A 7,824-nucleotide genomic window follows, 5' to 3' on the forward strand; every position below is an offset into this window, starting at 1 on the left:
TACAGCACACGAGTGTAAAGCCATATAGGGAGCTGTAACTTGTTCTGTAGGAAACGCCTTCCTGCTGTCTCCACTCCTCCCACCAGCCTGCAGTGGGGGAGAAGTGATTGCTCATGTGAGTGTAATTTATAGCTAAAGACACCAGATTGGTCTGTGGAGTTTACATGTTGTTCTGCAGGAAACCTGCTTCCTGTTTTCTTCCTTGAGCTCTTACATGGCCTACATACTTGGTTGCTTCTCTGTGTTGCTTCAGAGGACACACACCGGTGGGCTCTTCAGAGGGTGCTGATATAACATGTGTACATATGTTCAGATGAACCACACCAAGCATACTGTGTGCTTACAGCTTTGACTCCATGGTTGATCAGCGCACCTCATTCCCTCAGCTCATTATGTGCTTCTCTGGGAAAGTCCCGCCTTCTTCAGAGGAACAGGCCCCACCTTTTCCTTGGAGCCCCCATGACAGGAAACTAGTTTCTGGTGCTGATAACAGTCAGCGACGGTCCGATTCTGGCAAACCTTCACCGCACCGCCTCGAGAATGAGACGACTCCCAACATCTGCTCGAGAAACAAAAAGACTTACTGAAGAAGTGGAGCGCACTTGTTCACTGGGGAAGGTTTTTCTTCCCTGCAAGAAAGATCCAAGAAGAGAATTCTCATCAATGAAGCAGCTTAAAGTGAAACATCTGCCTCCATTGCAGCCGCCCCGAGGCCGAAAGGCAGAATGTTTCAGCTTGTACACATCTGGATGGCATTAAGGTTGATCAATGACATTTAAAAAATAAAATCGTATCAGAAACGTGAGCTCGGACTTCCTGGAGCCCCGAAAGAGAGGCTGAGACTGAGTTTTACATTTGGCATTGTGGTATTTTGACTGGTGTTTTCTTATTTCTCGTTCGGATCTTCCTGGATGGTTTTACTTATGTTTACATTCTCAGATCCTCTTAGATGTAGTCTAGCCTGTGTGTTACGGGTTTCGGGTGTTTGTGGACCCAAAAGCAGACACAGGACAGAGAAAACTGAGGTGTAACAAAAAGTGAGCAGTTTATTAGGCTGATAGCAAAAAACTAAATCAAGGTGAACTGGAGAAACTAAAGCTATGACATGAACACAGCCTGAACAGGAACATGAAGAAAACCTGAGACATGAAGAGCCGAGGCTCACGGGACATGTAGCGAGACAAACACAGCTGACACAAATGAGCCTGAACGCCACAGAGGAAGTAAACACACTGAACGTGGAACATCAGACTCTTCAAAATCAAACGGGAACAACAAGAGACGAAGACATGACGAGCTTGACAAATGTCGAACGAGGAACAGCAGACGTGACATAGAGACACAGAACACAAGGAGAGACTCAGATAAGAGGGACGAGGACACGGGCACAGAGGACAAGACAGACTTATACAGGAAACAAGGACACATAGAAGAGACATAACTAGACTCAACTACACCCCAACAAAATAATAACACAACCATTAAACAAACATCACAAAATGAACTGAAAATACTGGGTGACAGATCCAGGCCTGACACTGTGATTGTGTTCCTGGTGTCCTGGTGTTGTTTGTATGTTGGAAGACGCCGTCTGTTTCTTCCTGTTCTTTAGTCTCTCGTGCTCGGTGATTCGTGTCTGCTCTCTGCTCATCAGCCTCCCGTGTATTTAGAGTTGATGTCTTCTTTAGTCTTAGTCAGTGTATCTGTGTCCTCCAGCTTAGTTAAGAGCTTACGCTCTTTTTGGGCTGTTTCATGTTTTCCTCACACTGTACGTTCTCCCTGTTTGCACTCTGGGTCCTCATCACGCTCCACACGATCTGCTTTGTCTCCAGACTTTGACACGTGGACGCTCTGTTACAGTGACCTCACAGCAGCCATGTTGTTGGTCACATCAGCCTTTAAAACCCACACAGACTAACGTGTTAATCACGCTGCGCACACACTGACCTCATGCAGCTGTGACTCTCAGAGACATCAACAACATGTCTTTAAAAGAAATGAAACATAAACACTGCTGGAAACAGTGTGTGTGTGTGTGTGTGTGTGTGTGTGTGTGTGTGTGTGTGTGTGTCACAGTGATGGATCACTGCAGATATGGACAAAGGTATTTGGTTTGGCTGTGGATGGGATGCGGGGGAGGAGGAGGGACGCTGGGACGCTCCGAACATGTTAGCGTCCCATCAGACCGTCCTGCTAAAACCTGAAGACCAAAAATGAAAAATTATTTTCTAAATTGAAGGAAGCAGAGGGTTTGTTCCAGCACTGCTGTTTGAATGTTCATCTTCTGCTCGTTAGCAGCCTCACATTATTTAATTTGGTGTCTATGTAACAGTTTGTACTACTGAAACACACAAAACAGTAACTACATGCACAGATTATTAATGTGAAAATACCCACATGGAAAAGAAATAGTAAAAACTTATATGTGATTACTCATGAAAGTGGCCACTTTCTCATTACTTTCATACATTGTTTTAGTATCCAAACATACAAGTTTCATTTATATAATTTTTCTAGGGATCTTATATCTGTTTTCACTCTTATATGCTTTTCATACAAGTTTCACACAAGACAGATACAAACTTTATAAGATTTATATATATCTTTTCCATATGGGTATGCAGCATAAAAATACTTTCAAAGCCAGGAAATATGTTGCTCTGTGCTCCTGTTGTCATGCTGAACTGTCATGATGGATGCTTTGTGAGAGAGCGCTGCTGGCTGCAGTCAGCTCCGTGTCTGCTTCACTAAAACTATCCAAACATGCCTCAGCAGAGCTGCGTTAATGAACTCGCTTATAGAAAGACCAGACCCTGAATCACACAGGAGGAACACGCAGCCCACACATCCCAGCATTCAGACACACCGAGGAGCCAGTAACCACAATACTGATACATACTGTGTGTGTGTGTGTGTGTGTGTGTGTGTGTGTACCGAGGGGAGATGTTCTTTTAAAGTTGTTCGAGACATTTCCTGCTGCGATGGCAGCTCAGATATTCCTCTTACTCTCAGTTTGGGACCAGACTTCCTGTGATCCAAACAGTTCTATATGTCACAGATCTTTGTTGGTGTTATTCAACAGCACCAACAGCAAACGCCACCTCAACGTGCTTTATACTGTGAGGTGAAGACCCTACAAGAACCCCGCGGTTGAATGATTTCCTGCTGCTGGTCTTTTATTCTTCGGTGCTCCTTCCTGCACTCCTCGATGGCTGAAGGACTGAGATATTATTACACTTCTACAGCTTCTTTGTAGAACTGTTCTATTAGCAGCGGTATGAGAAACACCTCACTGTGTCCAAACTGTTGTGACGATGCTGACTGCGGCGTGTGCACATGGAAAGGTGGGAGAGCTGCGCCGTGCTGCCAAACGCAAATTACACATGAAAAAAAGACGTCTTTTGTCTACAGTGCTCCTAATTAATCTCATTTTCTAAAGCAGGATAATTAACCACGTCTGCTGTGTGTCCACTTTAATATCCGCTTGTAAAAACTCTGGGGACATTTTACAGATGTTGAAAGCAGCACATATTTAAGCCGCAGGGTGTTTGTGTGTCAGGAAATATCAGCAGCCTGTGTGAAACACGGCGATCCTCCTTCTGGGTCACAGACAAAGAGAATCCACCCGGTCCTGGTGTTGGCCCGGGTCACGTGTGACGGAGCAAACGGCCTCTTATCAGTCTGCTGCTGGTCCCAGCACTGACTGTACTGTGGCCATAATGACGTTAAAGCAAAGACGATCGTCCTCACTGACACAGGAATTCAATAAGACTTTGATAAGACGAAGGAAGATGACATCAGAGGGTCACAGCCTCAGGAGCAAACACAAAATGATGAGTGATGTCACCGTGACCCACGGTGCTATGCTGCAATAGGTGTAGGCTGCTGGGGGATTCCCATGATGCACTGGGTGTTTCTTCTTCACTCACTGTGTGTAAACAGACCTCTCTGCATTGAATCATACCTGTTATTAATCTCTGTGTCTCTTCCACAGCATGTCTTTGTCCTGTCTTAACCCCCTGATCCATAGTTGGTCGCAGCAGATGGCCCCGCCCCTCCCTGAGCCTGCTGGAGGTTTCTTCCTGTTAAAAGGGAGTTTTTCCTTCCCACTGTCGCCCAGTGCTGTTGACAGGGGATTGTGTGATGAGGTTTTCTCCTGAATATTGTAGAGTAGCATAAAAATCACTTTGACGACAGTCTTGTTGTGAGTTGATACCATCTGATAAACTTGAATGGAACTTTTTTTGTCGCCGACGTCCTGCTCAGGAGACACGTGTCTGCGTGAGGCGAGAAGGAAAGAGGTTACCATGGTATCATTAAAAATCATCATCTCAACTATTCATCCTGAATTCAAACAGATCTCATAACACAGCAAACATGACGAAGGCTGAAGGAAACTCGAACTGCGGGGCGACGGTGTGGCAGCTTTCCACAGCGGTGCACTTGGATAAAACCCACTAAGGATGAGGTAAAAACAACAAGAGCAAACTCCGGAGGTGTGACGAACAGACGGCTCCGAGTAGCCTCTAGAGCCTGATGACAGCTTCTCACCAGCCAGTAATCAGCAATGAAGGCATATCAACTCAAATCAAGTAACCCAGACTGCCCGTGGCACAGGGGGAGGAGCTTCAGCACATACTGACCAGAGTCCGCAGCTTTGATTTTTAATGGATCACTGATGGATTATTAACTTTAAGAGTGACCAGAAGTCACGCAGGATGTTTACATAAGGACCACCTGTGAGCCGAGGGCGGTCTAAGAACACGTCCCACAGACGCTCCCCGACTCTGTGAATGGTGCTCGTGGTCGTTCGTGGTCATGACAGTTTGCACATTAATGATCATGACACTGAGCTTGTGGCTCGTTAGGCCACAGAGGAGGAGACGCAGCCCTGTCAGCATGCAGGCAGCTGTGGGGCTGAAGGAGCTGGAAGCAGCTGTGCACACAGCTGGATCACGTGATGAGTGAAAAACACGTTCTTGGTGTAACTTTAGGTTCCTCACACTGGAGTCACAGCTCATTACAGTGGACTCACACTGCGTACTATTCTTGTTGTGCGAGCACTTTGCAACTTGTTATTGTGTCTATGTACGCACTTCTGTTTGTCCTTCTTCCTGCTGTCTAATATTTATATTTCATTCCAGCACAGTCGGTGTGAAGCACCCAGAATCTCACTGGGAGCACTGGTTTTGATAAGTGTTATAGGTCTTCTTATACTTGAACACCGGGCATTTCCAGTATGTTTTGTGTGAGAAACAAGCTGTACCTCTTCATAATATCATAGCATTATTTTTATCAGTACATAAAAGACTAAGCTGAATATTTATGGCTCATGTTTTTGTTGATTGCTGACCAGGGGCCTCAACCTCCAGTCCTCGAGGGCCACCTCAGCATGCAGTCACGTTCGATACTCGTGCTAATGACCTACTAATTGTATTCAGGTGTGTTGCAGCAGGACAGCGGCCCTCGAGGACTCCTGCTGCAGACTGTAGGTGCGATGTCACCGAGATCATCTGCGTTCCTCAAACTCAGCGTTCTTCCCGTCATCGTAGCGAGGAAGAGAAAGGACAGTGTGACTGAGAGCAGGTGGATGCTCACCTGTGGACACAAAGCTGTCCAGCTGCTTCGTCGGCTCCACGTTCACACCTGAGTTACACCCACAGGGGAGAAATGAACAGCAACACAGACAGCCATAAACAGGCCAGTGATCCGAGTGCGTGCTTGTAATGATGTGGACTCACTGACGACTTAATGTGGTTGAAATCTGTTTGTTTTTAACTCATTGGAAACAAATTTCCAATAAAGTCAGAGAAGCAGTGGTGCTGAGTTCTGCCAGGACGGTCTATCAGCAAATAATTGGCAAATAAATTCAGATTTTATTAGAAATATGACAGATTTCTGTTTTAAAAGGTCTGACATCACTGCAGATCCACATATGAGGACAGTAGTTTTAAATTTCAATAGAGCAGCAGCAGCGCAACGTCCTCGTACGTGCACATCAGGCCCTTTGTAGAGCAAAATTTAGTTTTTTGGTCTCGACAACCCAAAATGTGATGTCCACTGTTAAGAAGAGATTACCTGAAGTGCCTCAATGCTGTGATTTATATTAATAAGTGTAGTGTAAAGCGCTTTGGGTCCTTAGGGACTGAGTAAAGTGCTATACAAATGCAGGCCATTTACCATTTTACCCAACATGACAACACACTGCCAGCTCTACGTCATCAGTCATCTGTTTCCACCCCCCTCTCACACCGACCACTAGTAGTCTCCTCATGCCATCAGGGAGCGTTTGATTGGTTGTCGCTTACCAGCCAATTTGGTGCAGTGGAAGAGGCCGTGTTTCGTCACAAGCAGGGATGAACATGCTTACATCCTGATACTAGAGCTGCTTTTGTTGCTAGAGATCGTTTCTGCTTCAACAGCTGGAAGATGTTTTCTCTGAACTGTGCTCAGGCTTAAAATCTTCATTATTGTTCTGTGTGTGTGTGTGTGTGTGTGTGTGTGTGTGTGTGTGTGTGTGTGTGTGTGTTCTACCTGACTGTGACTTGTCTCCTGTCTTCAGTGTTGTTGATGCTCGTCCGTCCCGCCTGCTCCTGACTGAACGCAGAGCAGAAGAAACTCGCTGAGTCATCACGATATTTTTCTGGATGATACATTTTAACAGCCAACATCAGTTTACAGTCAGAGGTGCATCGTCCCATTGAAGCACACAGACTCGATGATTTTAATTATTGTCTGCTAACACTTTAGTGACTGAGAACTATGACAGGCTTTTAAAATGCAGCTCTATGATGTCCCCCCAACAATCCTAGCTCGGCCACGCTTATTGAAGAGAACACAAGTGTGGTTTAGAAACTGATCAGATTTATCAGACTTGATTAATAAAAGCCGACTCTGAGGCTACGCCCACACGTACACGGGTATTTTTGAAAACTGAGATTTTCCGTTTTCGTTTAAAAAAATAACCCCGTCCACACGTAAAGGCAGAAATGAAGGAAAACGCTGCTAGGAACATGCCAAAGCAGCAGGTGGCGATATATTCCTAACCTGTAGAAATGTTGGCCAATCAGAAGTCTAGAAGCCTCGGTGGGAAATAGTAAACAAAGCTGGCGCATAGAAGCAGAACCGAGTCGTATGTGTGGAGGGACAGTAACTGTGTGTGTATATGTAAGCATTTAAACACTGCAGAGAGTACAATTAACAGTATTGTAGAAATTCATTTCACCGAAACAATAACGTGGCGCACAGTGTGACGTCAAAAAAGACGCACACCTTTGACGCTGCGTTTTCTCCGTTTTCTCCGTTTTTCTCGTCCACACGTAAATGCAAAAACAGAGTTTTCAAAAATCTCCACCCTGGCTGCAGTTTTTAAAAATCACCGTTTTCAGTGACCGAAAACGCCGTTTACGTGTGGACGAAAGGTGCAAACGCATAGAAAAATCTGCGTTTTCAAAAGTACCCGGGTACGTGTGGACGTAGCCTGAGAATCACAACATTTAATTAAATACAGAAAATTCTGAACAAAGAACAGTATGCCTGCTGAAGAAGTGTACGTAGGACTAACGTACAATTAAAAGTCAAAATGCTTTAAATAAATTCTGCAGAGTGAAGTTAAATAACTACGGTCACATGAAAGTTTCTCAGGGCTGTGTGTAGTGCTGAGAAACTGTTCTTTAGTCACACAGACACACCTGACCGACAGCCTGTCAGCGATCAGGTGTCAGCGCAGTCAGAGACCACACGCAAAATAACACAGATGAGTTTCTCTGCTATTCTTGATGCGTCTCAGAAAATATTAAAGATAAATATAAATCAAGTTGGCGC

At 45.1% G+C, this 7,824-nt stretch overlaps 1 protein-coding gene across 1 annotated transcript in view; it reads right to left on the reverse strand.

Annotated features, from left to right (window-relative positions):
• Nucleotides 1–92, reverse strand: part of col6a4a (collagen, type VI, alpha 4a) — a 60,187-nt gene extending 60,095 nt beyond the window's left edge. Inside the window, exon 1 of the mRNA XM_084944561.1 lies at nt 1–92. This exon is cut by the window's left edge and continues 34 nt beyond it. The gene's annotated coding sequence lies outside the window, so the exon portion shown is untranslated.
• Nucleotides 93–7,824: the final 7,732 nt, after the last annotated feature.

Source organism: Perissodus microlepis, chromosome 11 (genome assembly GCF_051167445.1).
Source record: "Perissodus microlepis isolate ML-2025 ecotype Zambia chromosome 11, ASM5116744v1, whole genome shotgun sequence".
NCBI lineage: Eukaryota > Metazoa > Chordata > Actinopteri > Cichliformes > Cichlidae > Perissodus > Perissodus microlepis.